This window comes from Carcharhinus amblyrhynchos, chromosome 7 (genome assembly GCF_965287045.1).
Source record: "Carcharhinus amblyrhynchos chromosome 7, sCarAmb.v2.hapA, whole genome shotgun sequence".
In the NCBI taxonomy this organism is placed as follows: Eukaryota; Metazoa; Chordata; class Chondrichthyes; order Carcharhiniformes; family Carcharhinidae; genus Carcharhinus; species Carcharhinus amblyrhynchos.
In genome coordinates this window covers 60,240,134-60,259,612 of record NC_137330.1, presented here as the reverse complement: position 1 = coordinate 60,259,612, position 19,479 = coordinate 60,240,134, and the positions used below count along the sequence as shown (strand labels likewise).

At 43.0% G+C, this 19,479-nt stretch overlaps 1 protein-coding gene across 3 annotated transcripts in view; it reads right to left on the bottom strand.

Moving 5' to 3' along the window:
- Positions 1–16,080, bottom strand: part of LOC145345469 (adhesion G-protein coupled receptor F2-like) — an 82,526-nt gene extending 66,446 nt beyond the window's left edge. For 2 of the 3 annotated variants that reach the window (XM_080193288.1, XM_080193291.1), the window contains exon 1: positions 15,921–16,080. The gene's annotated coding sequence lies outside the window, so the exon portion shown is untranslated. Of the gene's footprint in view, positions 1–13,010; positions 13,085–15,920 lie in introns of those variants that run through there. The other variant, XM_080193289.1, reaches the window with a different exon arrangement.
- Positions 16,081–19,479: the final 3,399 nt, after the last annotated feature.

Here is a 19,479-nt window from a genome sequence, read left to right as displayed (position 1 = left end):
ATAGGTATAGGTTGAGAGGTATGAGGTTTAAAACTGAGATGCGGAGAAACGGAAGAGGGTGGTGAACTTGTGAAACTCACTGTCCCATAGCATGGTAGAGTCTGAATCGTTGAATGGTTTCAAGGAGATAGATATATTTCTAATTATAAAAAAGGGATGAAGGGATATTGGGAGCAGATGGGGAGATGGATTTGAGACCAGGGAGCGATCAACCATGATCTGATTGAAAGGTGGAGCAGGCTGAAAGGGCTGAATTTGCCTACTTCTGTTCCAAATGCTCATGTAAAACTCATCTGGTTCACTAATATCCTTTAGAGAAAGAAATCTGCCATCCTTACCTGATCTAGTCTAAATGTGATTCCAGATCCATAGTAATATGGTTGGCTCTTAACTGCCCTCTGAAGTACAAGCCATTCAATTCAAGGACAATTAGGGATGAGTAACAAATTATGACCTTGACAGTGATGCCCACATCTCATGAAATATAGAAATATACACAAAAATGACAAAATGTTCGAGGGGACAGGATGTAACATGACCAGGAGGGAGGGGACAGTTGGATCAGAGATCCCTCTCTTCCTCCTCAGATCTCTGTGCTCAAGTAACAGCCAGAAGATGAGAAGGTCAACCATTCACCAGCCAGTGGTGGGAACTGAGCAATGGCTATATTTTTAGCTAACATGATTGGAGGTGTTGCACCATCTACAAATGGCCACTGTTATAGTTCAAGCTGAACATGCAACAGACTTTACATCATTTAATCTGTGATGTAGGCTAACTTCCAAACTTCTATGAGCTGAACTTCCACCCTCAGGTCAAGTATACATGTTGTTTAGAGTGAACTTTATGCTATTTTGTCCAAGTACATATAGTATCTAGTACTCATGTCCACATACAATCAGCTATCATCATGACCAATCACCTTTGCTCTGTTTGTGTTTTTATCTACTTCATCAGCTGAACTTGCGGCATTATCCTACACAACAACTTTCCAAACAATGATGTGAATTCTCTAAAATTAACAATAGTATTTAAAACAAATGACAGAAATGGGGGAATGTATAATAGGGGACAAAGAAATGCCTGAGCAACTGAATACACACTTTGGTTCTGTCTTCACAAAGGAGGACACAAATCTGATACCAGAACTGTTGGAGAATGCAAGATTTAGTGAGAGTGAAGAACTGAGGGAGATTAATATTAGTAGAGAAATGATGCTGGGAAAATTGATGGGATTGAAGGTGGATAAATCCCCAGGGCCTGATAATCTACATCCCAGAGTACTTAAGAAAGTGGCTCTGGAAATAATGGATGAATTGGTGGTCATCTTCCAGGATTCTATAGACTCTGGAACAGTCCCTGCAAATTGCCTCCTTCGCAACATTCCAAATTTGAGTATGATATTTGCATGTCAGTCCTTCATCACTTTTGGCTTGGTGTATTTTGAGCTTTGACTCCATTTCAGACTAAACAGACTGCAAGTAAATTCCATTATTTTCTTAACTGGCTGAGTTAATGAATTTCTTCAATTCCAGATGTCAGGACATCACAATGCAATATAATTTCAGTGATTTGTTCAGGATTTCATGTTCTGGCACTTCAAAGTCATGAGAGCAGCATTCGATGTACACCTTTTTTGTGATCACAATATGATATGATCACAAAACATAAAACTTCATGGGAGCAACTCTGCCAGCCTGCTGTGCTGCTGGAAATAAGTGGAAGCCATTTAGTGGACTCCCTACAGGGCGCCATGGCCTCTGTATGTCTTTGGCTGCTGCATTTCTGGCGTTGTCGGCGGCACACTGGAAATCGGCGCGGAGCTGATTAAAATATGTTAATCGCCACTTGAATCTGATTAGTGGGCCTGGGACTGAAGTCTCCAGGCCAGCTAGCAGCTCCACCAACACCACCCCCTACACCCGGCTAAGAGTAATTCAGTCCAGCAGGGTTTACAACAGCTCCCCACTAACAGGGAGCTCGTGGTCCAACCCTGCCAAACTGAAAGGGGGTCATGAAGGGCCCCCAGGAAATCGGGGGTTAGGGGTGCCCCTGGGCATTGCCCCCTTGGCAGTGCCAGCCTGGCCCCGGGCACTGCCCAAAAGGCAGAGTGGCGATGCCCAGGAGGCACCTTGGCACTGCCCACCGGGCATTGGGCACTGCCAAGGGGCCGCACCACAAGGGCAGGGCTTAATGTGGATGGGGCCTCTGGGAGAGATTGGTGGGTGTGGGAGGTCCCGCTGTCACTCAGTCAGGGTCAGTAATAGAGGGAGGGAAGGGCTGATCGGGGCTGGCCTGTTGGCCTGTAGTGGGCAGTGAGGCTGCTGCGGGTTGGGATCAGGACTGTGACAAGCAGGAGTGTAAAGGCTGCAAGTAGGTGGGAGTGGGATTAGGAATTCAGGACTGCAGTGCGGGGAAGGGGGTATGGGGAGATCAAAACGTGCTGCGGCAATGGGGGGTGATCGGGTCTGGCCCAGAAATGTCCGGGAGCCAAGCCACTGGGGGTTGGGGGATCAGAGGGGCAGCGTTATGCAATCGCGGGGCTGGCCGGTAATTGGAAGGCCAGCAGAGCTATTCAGCATATGCCGATCTACTGCAAGCACAGTGGCCCAGTCAATGCTATGTTGTTGGTCTATCCAGTGGGAATAGGCCCCACACACAGATTTTTAACTGAGATGCACACTAGTGCACTCTGCAGTGCACAGTGTGGGAGATTCATTTTGAAAATCCCACTGAAAAAACCAGCGGGATTTACTCCAGTTTTTATGTGAATTCAGCACTTAGAATTTTCTTGGGAGAATCCCAGCTCAGGCATGTCTGAACCTGCTGTTCTTAACTAAAATGTTAATGTTTTCCTTTGTTTTTTAGTTAACTACAGATAGTGGATCCTTCCCTTAGACATTTTCTTCAGGAATATACTTATTCTGTGTATTTTGATACACGTGATTTTGGCATGGTGGCACAGTGGCTGCCTCACCGCCAGGGACCCAGGTTCGATTCCCGTCTTTGGTCACTGTCTGTGTGGAGTTTGTACATTCTCCCTGTGTCTGTGTGGGTTTCCTCTGGATGTTCCAGTTTCCTCCCACAGTCCAAAGATGTGAGGGTTAGGTGGATTGGCCATGCTAAATTGCCCCTTAACGTCAGAGGGTTTTAGCTCGGATAAAAGCATGGGGTTATGAGGATAGGGCCTGGGAGGGATTGTCATTGCAGACTCGATGGGCTGAATAGCCTCTTTTGCCCTGTAGAGATTCTATGATTCTAAATGCCACTGTTTCTCTATTAATCTATCCTTTTGCCTAGTTGCCCAGTTCACTTCAGCTAGCTCATCCCTTATTTCAGTTTAAAATATTATTCTTAGGTCCACTCTTCTCTCTTTCAGTCATGTAAAATTCCTTCATATTGAGGTTGCTGCTTCCTAGGGGTACCTTTATTCTAAGGTCATTAATTAATCCTGTCACATTACACAATACCAAGTCTAATATAACCCGGCTTAGGTCACTGTGCAGAGCCTGCACGTTCTTCCTGTGTCTGCATGGCTTTACTTTGGGTGCTCTGGTTTCCTCCCACTGTCCAAAAGATGTGCTGATTAGATGCATTGGTCATATTACATTCTCTCTCAGTGTACCTAACCAGGCAGCAGAGTGTGGCAATTAGGGGATTTTCACAGTAACTTCATTGCAGTGTTAATGTAAGCCCACTTGTGACATTAATAAATAAACTTTAAACTTAAAGCTTTATTAAAACATATCCATATGCTAACTGTTAAAAGCATTATAATTTAAGATAGTAGATCTGTGATCGAAACCATTTGAACCAAAAACGTTTGCAAGCTGCGGGTATGTGTAATACAAGTTAGGACATCTAAGGTCTTGAGAGGTGTAATATAAATGCACTTATTTCTTTCTTACAGCCATGATAAAAGTAATGGGGAATTTGAGAAAATAAGGAAAGAGGCTAACTGACAAGAACAAAGAAGAAATATCAGGAGAGAACCTTAAAGAAGCATAATAATATGAAGTAATCTCAGCAAAGATAGAATTGAACAGTGTGAAATGGAACACCTGAGAGAGATTAATATAGGAAGATAAAGAGAGAATTGACTGAAATACTTAACTGTTTTGTATTAGTTTATTAAAAATGGAAATTGGATGGAAGCAAAACATTGATTTTAAACAGATTGTGAGATATAATCATAAGCAAGGGAGATGTATCAGCTGAAATGTTGCTAAGTCCAGGTGTGATATATCCAAACATCCCTGCAGATGCTTTGAAGTAGCAGAGGTCCAAGTGCTATTTTTCAGGTGCTACATGGCCTTCTAAATCCCCAAAAAGGAAAAGCGCACACACCTTTTGTATTTAATAATGAGAAACAAAAGGTGTTATTTATCCATGTTTGATGCAGACAGTGATACAAAGAACAAAGAACAATACAGCACAGGAATGGGCCCTTCAGCCCTCCAAGCCTGCACCTAACTGTGTTCCTAACTAGACCATCCGTTTGTATCCCTCTATTCTCAGTCTGTTCATGTGGCTATCTAGATAAGTCTTAAATGATCCTAGCGTGTCTGCCTCAACCACCTTGTCTGGTAGTGCATTCCAGGTCCCCACCACCCTCTGCGTAAAATACGTCCTCTGCACATCTGTATTGAACCTTGCCCCCGCCCCCGCCCCCTTACCTTGAACTTGTGACCCCTTGTGTTTGTCATTTCTGATCTGGAAAAAGCTTCCAACTGCTCACCCTATCTATGCCCTTCATAATTTCATAAACTTCTATTAGGTCGCCCCTCAACCTCTGACTTCCCAGGGAGAACAATCCTAGTTTATTCAATCTCATTTCATAGCTAAGACCCACCATACCAGGCAACATACTGGTAAATCTTTTCTGCACTCTCTCCAAAGCCTCCACATCCTTCTGGTAGTGTGGTGACCAGAACTGGACACAGTATTCCAAATGTGGCCTAACCAATGTTCTATACTGCAACACCATACGGCAACTTTTGTACTCTATGCCCCGTCCAATAAAGGCAAACATGCCATATGCCTTCTTCACCACCTTTTCCATCTGTGTTGCCACCTTTAAGGATCTGTGGACTTGCACACCCAGACCCCTCTGTGTGTCTATACTCCTGATGGTTCTGCCATTTATTGTATAGCTCCCCTCTGCATTAGATCCACCAAAATGCATCACTTCACATTTATCTGGATTAAATTCCATCTGCCATTTCTCCACCCAATTTTCCAGTCTATCTATATCCTGCTGTATTCTCTGACAATGTTCATCACTATCTGCAATTCCAGCAACCTTTGTGTCATCCACAAACTTACTAATCAGACCAGCTACATCTTCTTCCAAGTAATTTATATACATCACAAACAGCAGAGGTCCCAACTCAGAGCCCAATGGAACACCACTAGTCACCAATCTCCAATCAGAAAAAGACCCCTCCACTGCTACCCTCTGTCTTATATGCCCAAGCCAGTTCTGTATCCATCTAGCTAGTTCACCTTTGATCCCATGAGATTTAACGTTTTTCACCAGCCTGCAATGAGGGACCTTGTCAAATGCTTTCCTAAAATCCACGTAGATGACGTACACAGCCCTTCCCTCGTCAATCATTTTTGTCACGTCCTCAAAAAACTCAACCAAATTTGTGAAGCATAACCTCCCTCGTACAAGACCATGTTGTCTATCGCTAATGAGACTTTTCAGTTCTAACTTTGCATATACAAATAAGGAGCAGTCCTCTCTGAAAGTTGGTTTGCCCTGAGGCAGTCAGCACCATCACAAGCTGCACTCAGACAATTTGGCCCAGAAAAAATGCCTGCAACAAATAAAGTAAGTACTTTACTTGAATGTGATGCTGGGGGGAGTGCAAGTTAGTTAACCTCTTGGAGCCTATGATTTTAACCGATTTTCAAGTTTGCTGATGATACCACCATTGTGGATTGGATCTCAAACAATGTCAAGACAGAGTACAAGAATGAGATAAAGTTTACTTATTAGTCATAAGTAGGCTTACATTCATACTGCATTGAAGTTACTGTGAAAATCCCCTAGTTGCCACACTCCAGCATCTGTTCATGTACACTGAGGAATGATGTAGAATGGCCAATTCACATAAATTGCTCACCTTTGGGGTGTGGGAGTAAATCAGAGCAACCGAAGGAAACCCACACAGACACGAGGAGAACATGCAGACTCAACACAGACAGTGACCCAACCCAGGAATCAAACCTGGGTCCCTGGCGCTGTGAGGCAACAGTGCTAACCACTGTGCTTCTGTGCCATCCCAGAAGCTGTGACGACAATAATCTCTCCCTCAATGTCAACAAAACAAAGGAGATTGTCATCAAATTCAGGAAGCATAGTGAAGAACATGCCCCTGTTTACATCAATGTGGATGAAGTAGAAAGGGTTGACAGCTTCAACTTTTTAGGTGTCCAGATCACCAACAACCTGTCCTGGTCCTCCCAAGCTGACACTATAGTTATGAAAGCCCACCAATGCCTCTACTTCCTCAGAAGACTAAGGAAATCTGGCATGTCAGTTACAACTCTCACCAATTTTTACTGGTGCACCATAGAAATGATTCTTTCTGGTTATATCACGACTTGGTATGGCTCCTGCTCTGCCCAAGACTGCAAAAAACTACAAAAAGTTGTGAATGGAGCCCAGTCCATCATGCAAACCAGCCTCCCATCCATTGACTCTGTCTACACTTCCTGCTGCTTCGGAAAAGCAGCCAGCATAATTAAGGTCACTGCGCACTCCAGATATTCTCTCTTCCATCTTCTTCTGTCAGAAAAAGATACAAAAGTCTGACATCACATACCAACCAAGTCAAGAACAGTTTCTTCCCTGCTACTATCAGACTTTTGAATGGATCTAACTCACTATGACAGTAACACAACGCTCTCTCCTTCCCGATACACGGTATGCTTGGTCTGTACAGCGTGCAAGAAACAATACTTTTCACTGTATGTTAGTACATGTGACAATAATAAATCAAATCAAATCAAATGTGCTCCTGTGCTGTTTCAGCTTTGCTTCCTAAATGCTGCAAGAGAATTATCATTTTGACACCAGTACTTAAATTAAAATGTCTCCTTTCACCTTTGATAGGGATTTTAAAGACCATTGAAATTGATATCCTGCCGTCTGAATGAAACAAATTTTCCTTTAAAACCTGAAAATTGGAACTTTAGGCACTTGGCCAAATTCAAAACATTCTAAAGGAAAATGATGCTCCTGTTAACTTTTATGTTTAAGTTTTCTTATAAATAAGTTACCCCTATTTGTTTGTAGCCACTGCTTAGGTGGCCACAGCTTAAGTGGCAGCAAACATAGAAATAAATGCCCAGAGCATGTTCAGCATCTGTTCTTCCCACCACTGATAAATTTCTCTATTTGCCTAAGGAATCTTTGAAGTGGCATTATATCATTGGTTAATATATTTAAAAGACTACTGTATGTTTTAAGTGGACTATTGCATGCTGCATTTATGGCATTCTGTCTGTTTTGCAGCAATAACATGGACAGAACAATTCTGAATTTCTCCCATATGGCATCAGATCAATAAATTTCAATACACAAGTCAGGAAGAGCAAGTGGTATTCGATGCAGGCTGTTTGACAGTGACCCAACATACTGTCCTGCTATGGAATTCATTGCAAGAAGTCTCACAACACCAGGTTAACGTCCAACAGGTTTATCTGATAGTAAATGCCACTAGCTTTCAGGGTTTGCCCCTTTGTCAGGTCAGTGGGAGTTCTAATCACAAACAGAGCATATAAAAAGCATTTACCCCAGTCCAACGCCAGTATCTCATTGCCATAGAAGGATGTGGAGGCCAGGTCATTGAGTGTATTGAAGACAGAGATAAATCAGTTTTTGATTTGTAAGAGGACGAAAGGTTACAGGAAAAAGGCAGGAGAATGTGGTTGAGAGACTTACCAACCACCACTGAATGGTGGAAGAGACTTTTTGGGCCTAATTCTGCCCTGGGAATTCAAACATCACAATGCAGAATTCTAGCAGAAAACATTATGAGAATCATGTATCCTCATGTTAAACACACAAGAAATTGAGAGCAGAAAGGAGTCTACTACCACAATCTGGTGCAGCCATGGAAGAAAGCTTGTGTGTACTGCAACCTTTTGTGCAGCAAATTACTGTTAAAACATTAGGAACTTGCAACATGGCTTCAGTCACCAAAGGTTCATCTGTGATCAAAGGTTCATCTGTGACGTTTAGTATGACACCAAAATTCTGAACAGTCAGAATTAGCCTCAGATAGTTGTCAGATTGAGATTGAATCAGCAGCCAGCAATGGAGTTCAGAGGAGGGGCTTAAAACAATGCCTTCATTCTCACAATATTTATTTGGAGGAAGTTTCTGCTCATCCAGGACTGAATATTGGATAAACATTTCCTTCACTCAGCCTCACCCTGTACATCAATATTGCTTCCCACAATCAACAATTCCAATGAATCTGATCACCATGTGAACACTCACTCTTTTTTGGGTTTCAATCAATGACTGTCTTTATCACCCCCAAAATCCACAGCTTCTGGTCTGCATCCACCCTAATTCTTTCATACTATTGGAAAATACTTCCCTCAACCTCCCTCACACACCCTTGTAACACCAAAGCTTTATTTCTACTTTTGTCCAATCTGGGCGGCATAGTGGCCCTGCTGCCTCCAAGCACCAGAGACTCAGGTTCGAATCCCAGCTCGGGTCACTGCCTATGTGGAGTTTGCACATTCTCCCCATGTTTGCATGGGTTTCCTCTAGGCGCCCCGGTTTCCTCCCACAGTCCAAAGATGTGCGGGTTAGGTGGATTGGCTGTGCTAATTGTCCCTTAGTGTCAGGGGGGCCAGCTCGGGTAAATGCATGGTGTTATGGAGATAGGGCTTGAATGGGATTATGGTTGGTGCAGACTCTCTGGGCCAAATTGCCTCCCCCTGCACTGTAGGATTCTCAATGACACTCCCTCTCTTGTAAACCAATTCAAGAGCTCCCTGAGTTTTGATGGCTTAATCTCCAAGTCTCCTGTGTTACTCTACCAATTAATCCAAATCTGAGGTCTGCAGACTTGAGCCTCACTGTTTCATGGCTGCTTCTTCAAGCTGACTGGAAAAACTCGAACAAATCTCCTTCCCTCTCTCTGCAGCTAAATCCTCCAAGAATGTCTTTAACAATGTTGAGATAAGACTTTCAGAATCTCATAATGGCTATTTATCTAGTCTCAGGTTAGTACACAGAGGGCATCTGTAGAAACATTATCTCTTTTCAGTGCCACTTCCAAAATAATATGCAATCCTGCTCTCATGTCAGTCACATTTAGGAAATACCAGACATAGCAGCAATTGGCATCTCTGTCCACAATCTACAGAAATGTTGTGCCACTAGAACAACAGTCAACAAGCAACAATTCTCGACAATTGGCATGCATCCATCTTTTACGAGGATTTAATAAAAGGGAAGTTCGTGGAAAAAGATGCCACAAAAGGCATGCAAACTAGGACAAAATAAAAGTCCATTCATAAATTACACAATTGCTACACTTTTATTTGCATAAAACAGTGTATGTTCTAACCAGATAGAGCCAGCATGTTCTAAGTTTTGGGACAGGTTTTGGTTAACTTGGTGTAAGTTAGGACCCAGGCAGCAGTGTCTTGGGTGATCCGCTGTTTACAGAAGGTAGAATGTGGGAGCCCTGGCAGGAGGGTGTTGGAATTGTCAAGTCCAGAAGTAACAAAGATAGGTCTGATTGATTCAGCAGAAGATGAACTGAGGCAGGGCGAACTCAGACAATGTTTCATAGGTGGAAATGGAAATAGGCAGTCTTTGTGATGGCACAAATATGTGATCAAAGGTTCACCTGGGACATTTAGCATGACACCAAAATTCTGAACAGTCAGAATTAGCCTCAGATAGTTGTCAGATTGAGGATTGAATCAGCAGCCAGCAATGGAGTTCAGAGGAGGGGCTTAAAACAATGCCTTCATTCTCACAATATTTATTTGGAGGAAGTTTCTGCTCATCCAGGACTGAATATTGGATAAACATTTCCTTCACTCAGCCTCACCCTGTACATCAATATTGCTTCCCACAATCAACAATTCCAATGAATCTGATCACCATGTGAACACTCACTCTTTTTTGGGTTTCAATCAATGACTGTCTTTATCACCCCCAAAATCCACAGCTTCTGGTCTGCATCCACCCTAATTCTTTCATACTATTGGAAAATACTTCCCTCAACCTCCCTCACACACCCTTGTAACACCAAAGCTTTATTTCTACTTTTGTCCAATCTGGGCGGCATAGTGGCACTGCTGCCTCCAAGCGCCAGAGACTCAGGTTCGAATCCCAGCTCGGGTCACTGCCTATGTGGAGTTTGCACATTCTCCCCATGTTTGCACGGGTTTCCTCTAGGCGCTCCGGTTTCCTCCCACAGTCCAAAGATGTGCGGGTTAGGTGGATTGGCTGTGCTAATTGTCCCTTAGTGTCAGGGGGGCCAGCTCGGGTAAATGCATGGTGTTATGGAGATAGGGCTTGAATGGGATTATGGTTGGTGCAGACTCTCTGGGCCAAATTGCCTCCCCCTGCACTGTAGGATTCTCAATGACACTCCCTCTCTTGTAAACCAATTCAAGAGCTCCCTGAGTTTTGATGGCTTAATCTCCAAGTCTCCTGTGTTACTCTACCAATTAATCCAAATCTGAGGTCTGCAGAGTTGAGCCTCACTGTTTCATGACTGCTTCTTCATTCACTGTTAAAGCTGACTGGAAAAACTCGAGCAAATCTCCTTCCCCCTCTCTGCAGCTAAATCCTCCAAGAATGTCTTCAACAATGTTTGTTCTAGGAGTGACAAATTATATAAATAAAAGGCTGGCTTCCACCCTCCGTTGGGATAGGCATGTCCATGGAGCCCCCTCCTTCAGCTAGTTGATTGATTGTCCACCACCATTCATGACTTGATGAGCAGGACTGCAGAGCTTTGACTTTATACATTGGTGCAGGATTACCTAGCTCTGCCTATAGCAGGCTACTTCTATTGTTAAGCATAATTGTCCTGTATTGCCATCTCATTTTTTAATGTTTATTTGTGCATCTCCTGACAGAGGGACAGGAAGAAAGAGTTATGGGAAATCAGTGCTGCTCAGATTGGAAAGGTTTTGGATTTAGGATACCACAGAAATTAGTGCTGTATCCACTTTTGTTCATTTTCTGTAAGAGTTTTCATTTTAACCACAGCATACGAATCATTTTTCAAAATTTGCTGATGGCACAGAAAAAGTATGTTCGGAAAACTGTAAGGATGACTTCAAGAGGACAGGATGAACAATGATGTGAAAAGTAAACAAGAACATTGGAGAAAAACTGTTGCTTAGTAAACAAGGGCACCTTCAGGGTTGAAAGGCTTTTTTGAATTTGGTTTTAGCTAAATTCATGGCAGTTGGAGCTTAGCACTGAAGTGCTTAGCACAAGAAGTAGTTGATGCCAAAACATTGAATGTATTCAAGAGGTGGCTAGATATAGCATTTGGGGCAAATGGGGTCAAAGGTAATGGGGCGAAAACAGGATTAGGTTATTGAGTTGGATGATCAGCCATTATCATGAGGAATGGCAGAGCAGGCTTGAAGGGCCAAATGGCCTCCTCCTGCTCCTATCTTCCATGCTTCTATGTAAAAGATAGTTCCAATAGCCTGCTAAACGCAGGGAACTTATACTATAGATTAATGGATAAGAAAGTAAATCCAGACACTAAAGAACATTAGTTCAAGAAACCAGAGAATGAAGAAGAGGTTTTCAGGAAGATTGAAGTAAAATGGAGCAAAGAGAAACTGCCATTGGAAAAGGATACTGTTTGTTGAAACTTAAGTCATAGCTGTAAAATGCAGACCTGGTGATAGCTGGTGAAAAGCCAGTGATATCTGAAGCAATCCAAAGGTCTGTGATATCTTTCCACAGCCTGTGAAGTAATAGGTGAATCAATTGTGAAGCTATTGGTGGCTGGATTTGAAAGATTATGTCAAAAGTTGAAAGAACATGGCTATTTCAGACAAAGAAATAGTGAAAAGAGTGCCGTAAAACCTGAAGATGGATCATTAATGAAAACAACTAGAAGATTCTAAGATGTCTTTTTGGAAATATTCACATGGAAATTGGAGTCCAGTGAAATCAGTTGGCTTAAGGTATAATAGTCAACTGGGGAGATTGGAGATGAAACCACAGAAGATTGATTGAGTGACATCGCCACTTGGTTTCAGAGTGAGGTGCTGTCTGGACACAGTTAACCTGTTGGGTTAGTGGGCTGTGGGTCAATTCTCCCAAAAAAAGGTACAGTATCAAATTTGCAAGAAAGCTGGAATAATTCAGTGTTTTTTTTTCAGTGGGCGTTCAGACTAGAACCTTCCAAATTCTGTGCAATGCAGAGGCCACCAGCGTGAATATTATTAGATTTCAGAGCGGAGGCTATTCCTGCCTGGGAGCCTGAAACCAGCAGGCCTCAATGCATACACAGTGGGCCCAAACCATCAGCCTCCCCGTTTGTGGGCAGCTCAATCACTGACAACCTAGGACACCCGCAGTGCTGCCCTCCAACCCCCCCCACGGCCAGATCGTGGCTCTGTCTGACCGTTCCTGCACCTAGCCCCGATCCCTCTCCCACCTAGACGGCCTGATCTCCAGCATCCCTCCCCCACCGTCCACAGTACCAACATCTGTTTGTTATTGACCATCATTGCCTAATCTTGTAACATTCCCATCTCAGCCATTTTCTGGTATAAATTACAGAAATCATACCATTGATAATAACAGTCCCTTTTCTTATCCGATTTAAAAGAAAAAAGCATGAATGTTGGAAAAGCGTAACAAGCATCCCCAAATCGATGGGTAAAGACAGTTAATGATTTGGATAAACATACAATGTGATGATTTTGATGATGGGTTGCATGTAAAATATTCAGTTCTTTCTCCTCTTTAGATGCCAACTGACCTGCTGTGCAATTCAACATTTAGTGGGTCTATCTGAGGATTCGATCTTTTGATGCTTCCTCCAACATTCTCTCTTCCACCTTCTTTTTTACCGTTGGGAAAAGATACAAAAGTCTGAGGGTCACATGCCAATCAACTCAAGAACAGCTTCTTCCCTGCTGCCAAAAGACTTTTGAATGCACTACCTTGCATCTTTCTCTACACCCTAGTTATGACTGTAACACTACATTCTGCACTTTCTCCTTTCCTTCTCTATGTGCGATATGCTTTGTATAGAATGCATGAAACAATACTTTTCACTGTATACTAATACATGTGACAATAATAAACCAAATCGAATTAAGTTTAAAACAGTATTTGTTTTGTATTAGATTTTCTTCAATAAAGCAACTTCTACCAAGAACACACATTTCTGTAGAACCTTTAATGTAACAATGGTAAGTTATCTCAGCTGGCTGGCTGGCTAATTTGTGATGAGGAGCAAAGTCAACATCTTGGGTTCGATTCCCATACTGACTGAGTTTGCCTATGAAGGTCCACCTTCTCAACCTTGCCTCTCACCTGAGGTGTGATTATTCTTAAAGGGGAGAGCAGCCTATGATAATCTGGGATGATGGCAGCTTTTAATGTAATAAGACATCTCAAGGTTTCAAACGTCCACAGGGATGAAAACCAGGTAAAGATATTTGTGCTGAGAATTTGTGACAGATTCATAAGTACCAGTGTGGGCCTGCCCTGAACATCTACTGCTGCCTCTCTCTGGACACAGCTTTAGGAAAGTGGCAGGAATAATAGTAGGAGGGATTACTATTTAATGGGTGAAAAGCTGCAGCATGCTACAGCGCAGAGGGACCTGGGGGTCCTTGTGCATGACTCGCAAAAACCCAGCCTGCAGGTGCAGCAGGTGATCAAGAAGGCAAATGGGATGCTGGCCTTTATAGTGAGGGGGATAGAATATAAAAGCAGAGAGGTCTTGCTGCAACTGTACAGGGCACTGGTGAGGCCGCAGCTGGAGTACCATGTGCAGTTTTGGTCGCCACACTACGCAAGGATATTTTGGCAGTGCAGAGGAGGTTCACTAGGCTGATACCGGAGATGAGGGGGTTGAACTATGAAGAGAGGCTGAATAGACTGGGTTTGTACTCGTTGGAGTTTAGAAGGATGAGGGGGGATCTTATAGAGACATATAAAATAATGAAGGGGATGGATAGGGTAGAGGTAGAGAGATTCTTCCTGCTCAGAAAGGACAGCAGGACTAGAGGGCACAGCTTCAAGATAAGGGGGGTGCAGTTTAGAATAGAGTTGAGGAGGAACTTCTTCACTCAAAGGGTGGTGAATCTCTGGAATTCTCTGCCCATTGATGTGGTGGAGGCTACCTCGCTAAATGTATTTAAGACACAGGTAGATAGGTTTTTGGTAGGCAAGGGAATTAAGGGTTATGGGGAGAAAGCGGGAAAGTGGAACTGACCCACTTCAGATCAGCCATGATCTTATTGAATGGCAGGGCAGGCTCGAGGGGCTAGATGGCCTACTCCTGCTCCTATTTCTTATGTTCTTATGTTAAAATCTCCTCTGTGCAACATGAAGTGCAACTACTAATATTGAAGTTATACTTTTGGCTGTTTTGGGCTATGATTGAAGTTATACTATCTGCTGTATTGGGCTATGACTCTGACTATTTCCACCTTGAGTGGAGATTCAAACATTTATGTTTCTACAGTTGCAAAAAATCCATTCTTCCAAAAGTGATATTTTAAGTATTGGCACAGAGCAAGGGCACAGAATACTGAAGAGACTCAATAATAAGCTTTATGAAAGTACCCAATGAATTAACAGGCCACTTCAATAGTTTTAAACCTACTAGTAATGCCAGAATATGTTCGGGATGGGGGTGGTGGTGGGGGGAGGGGTGGTTTGGGAAATTGTACTCCAAATGGTGCAAACTCCAATTCATTGTTTTAGTGAATTTAAGATTCACATCAATAAGAGTCCAAAGTTAAGATGTTACTTTTAAGTCATTATAGCAATTGGAAAGTCAATGTAGAACTGTAAATCAGAATAGTTGAAGAACTCTAAATGTGTCATCCAAAATCACCTATTATTTGCTGACACAAAGAGCCTGAATATTTTGAAGGTGAGAGCTTTAACCTTTGTGTTACAGGAATGGTAAACTATAGACCAAGAAGTTACAATCTCATTTAGCATTACACACAAAGGAAATCTTCCACATATCACAATGTTAAAGTGAAAATATTTGAGCAATAGTTTATGCTTTCTTTTGGAAAGAACTTGTTTTCAACACTCTCATTTTGAAGAGGGAAACTTTTTCATAGAAACATAGAAAATGGTAGCAGGAGTAGATGATTCGGCTCTTCAAGCCTGCTCCGCCATTCAGTATGATCATGGCTGATCAGCACACTCAATAGTCTGCTCCTGCATTCCTCCCATACCTTTTGATTCCCTTTGCCCCAAGAGCAATATCTAACTTCTTGAAAACATACAATGCTTTGATCTCAACAGTTTTCTGTAGGCTCACCACTATCTAGATGAAGATATTTCTCCTCATCTCAGTCCTAAAAGGTTTATTCCATACCTATAGGCTATGAATCCTGGTTCTGGAAACCCCCACCATCAGGAATGTCATTTTTGCATCTATCCTGAATAATCCTGTTAGAATTTTGTGGGTTTCTATGAGAATCGCAACCGCACCCCGCCTCCCCCCCCACCCCCCCGACCATTCTTCTAACCTCCAGCAAACATAATTCTAACTGATTCAATGTTGCCTCGTACACCAGTCCCGCCACCCCAGGAATCAACCCTGTAAACCTTCGCTGCACTCTCTCTAAAGCACAAACATCCTTCCTCATATAAGTAGACCAGAACTGCGCACGCAGTTTTCCAGGTTTCTTACCTTTTCTCTGAGAAAAAAGACTGATTCTGGGAAATCACTGATATCAGTTCTTGCCCACTGTGATGATCACTGGAGAGATTTGAATTCTGGTTAAATATGATAAAACAATTTCTCTTCTGTTCGTGTCACTGAGAGAGTTTTCAGGCATCACCCAGGTGCAGACAAGCTGCTGGATCACCGAAATAGATCCTGCAAAGGTAGACACAGAATATACAGATGTATCCAATTGCTGTATGCAAAACCTAACCATTAATTTTGAATTAATGAAGCCTTGTGAGTGTGAATTGAAGGGAAGCCATCCTCATTGGGTGTCAAATTCCAGTTCTTTCACAGAAATTCATCTTAAATAACAATGCTATTAAAGAACACAAAGACAGCAGAAGAATATTTCATTGTGCTGAGCGTTAAACGTAAGATTTACTTGTTTTCAATTGATGAATATGATGAGGTTGCTGATTTTATCCTTAAGGCTCCTAAAGAGATAGTGCAACTTAAAAAAGGCAGCAAAATCCTGTATGAGGTTTAGGAAGAAAGTTACAGAAGTCTTACAGCATATAAACATTTAGAAACAGAACATCATACCTGACTCTTGCAAAGGAACGGTGCGTTGAGTGGCTGCATTTCCACAGGAAGACAATCACATACCTATTGGAATGAAAATTTGAGCCCAAAACATGATCATGTACTGACAGTAAAGGTCACCTTCATTCTAAATGTTTATACCACTGGCTCCTTCCAAACCCCTGGTGACAATGTCATTGTAATTTCTGATTTTTTCACTAGTTGGATTTTAAACTGGAAAACTACACAAGCATTTTTTTAAATGAAGAAATGGGGCAGACGTGCCGAGTTGCTCCAAAATATAATGTTGCATTCCACAAATTTAGAATGAAGACAATCAATTCCTAGCGGAGTGTAAAATACCCCATTCCCTGACTATTCACACCACACTGCCACACTATAAATGCTTCTGAGATGAGACATCAAAATTCAACTGCTTGTTCTGGAACAACAATTGCAGCAGATGGGCAGTACGGTGACACAGTGGTTAGCAGTGCTGCCTCACAACACCAGGGAACTGGGTTTGATCCCCAGTTCAGGTCACTGTGTAGAGTTTGCACGTTTTGTGGGATTTCCTCCAGGTGCTCCAGTTTCCTCCCACAGACCATACTAAATTGACCCTAGCTTTGGGAGGATTAAAAAGAACAAAGAACAAAGAACGACACAGCACGGGAAACAGGCCCTTCGGCCCAATGAGCCTGCGCCGCCATTTTAACATTATGAGTGCCCTCCTCTACCCATGACCTTTGTCTACACCTATTGGGGAAGATTGAGGGAAGACTAATTTAGGAACAATTTGTTGCACCAATCAGCCTAAGAGCACGTTTTTGAGATGTGGGAGGAAACCGGAGAACTGGGAGAAAACCCACGCAATCACGGGGAGAATGTGCAAACTCCCGCAGACACCAGTCAAATCCATGTATCTGCACAGCAAACAGTGATAGTCACTGAGCTGTCATGTTGCCCGTCAGATGGTCCAGTTTAAGCGTACACTAACGACGTGAAGCACTAGGCAACTCTCGAAGCAACATCCAAGAGCAGCCCTCGCACGACCCACCGCGTGTATGCCCCTTGTTGGACAACAAGGTGGACCGAATCACCTGTGGATTAAAAGAAAAGACATCAATAAACATGCAAAACTTAGACAGACATTTACGGAATCCCAGAAGCACAGAAATAAAGCAAGTGAGCCATGAAATACGTTGGAAGGTCCATAGGAATCAATTGATTCCCAGAGACGTCCCAAAGCTCTTGATCTTTATTTAGAAAAGTCTCCTGTATCCCTCCATCTGTAGTCCACTCATGTGCCTGTCTAAGTAAGCCTTAAACAACCCCAGCATGCCTGCCTCCACCACCCTACTTGGCAGTGCATTCCATACCCCCACCATCCTCTGTATGAAAAACCTCCCTCTAACATCCGAGTTATACCTTGCCCCCCTCACCTGAAGCCCGTGGCCCCTTGTAATTATTGTACCCAACCTAGGAAAAAGCTTACCACCATTCACTTTATCTATACAGCCCCATTTTGCCCAATCTTTCCTCGTAGCTAAGGCCTTCCATACCAGGCAACATCCTTTGCACTCTCTCCAGGTCTCCACGTCCTTCCGGTAGTAAGGCGACCAGAACTGGATGCAGTACTCCAAATGGGGGCAAACCAACATTCTATACAAGTGCAACATTAGACGCCAGCTTTTATATTCTATACCCCTCCCTATAAAGGCAAGCGTACCATAGGCCTTCTTTGTCACCTTCTCCACCTGTACTGCCACCTTCAAGGGCTTGTGTACTTGCACCCCCAGGTCCCTCTGTATTTCTATACTCTTAATAGGCCTACCATTTATCATGTAACTCCCCCCTACATCCTTTCTTCCAAAATGCATCACCTCGCATTTATCTGGATTAAATTCCATCTGCTATTTCTCTGCCCAATATACCAGCCTATCTATATCTTGCTGTATTGCCTGACACTGCTCCTCATTATCAGCAAGTCCAGCCATCTTCATATCATCCGCAAACTTGCTGATCACACCACTTACTCCTTTTTCCAAGTCATTTATGTATATTACAAATAACAGAGGTCCCAGTACTGAGCCCTACGGCACACCACTGGTAACAGATCTCCAGCTAGAAAAGGACCCTTCCACTAATACTCTCTGTCTCCTATTTCCAAGCCAGTTCTCAATCCATGTAGACACCTGTCCTTGCATCCCATGAGCCTTAACCTTTTCCACCAACCTACCGTGAGGGACTTTGTCAAACGCCTTACTGAAATCCATGTAGACGACATCAACGGCTCATCCTTCATCGACTGTTTTTGTCACCTCCTCAAAAAGTTCTACCGGATTCGTAAGGCACGACCTCCCCTGTACAAATCCATGCTGCCTATCACTAATCAAATTGCCACACTCTAAATGCTTATATATCCTATCCCTAAGAATCCTTTCCAACAACTTCCCTACCACTGAAATCAAACTCACCGGCCTATAATTACCCGGGTTAACCCTACTACCCTTTTTAAACAATGGTACCACATTCACTATCCTCCAGTCCTCTGGGACCTCACCTGTGTCCAAAGAAGAGACAAAGATTTGCATCAGAGGCCCAGCAATTTCATCCCTCGCCTCCCTAAGCAGACTAGGATAAATGCCATCAGGCCCCGGAGATTTATCAGTTTTAATGCTACCTAAAAACCCTAACACTTCCTTCTTCGTAATAGATATTTCCTCTAACAGGTCTACAACTCCCTCCAAGACAGTTCCTGACAACAGGTCCCTCTCCTTTGTGAATACTGATGCAAAGTATTCATTCAGGATCTCCCCCATTCCCTCGGATTCTAGGCATGGTTCCCCTCCTCTGTCCCTAAGAGGACCAATTTTTCCTCTAACTACCCTTCTATTCCTGACATAGGAGTAAAATACTTTTGGATTTTCCTTAATCCTGTCTGCCAAAACCATTTCATGCCCCCTTTTCGCCCTTCTAACTCCCCATTTAAGCCCTC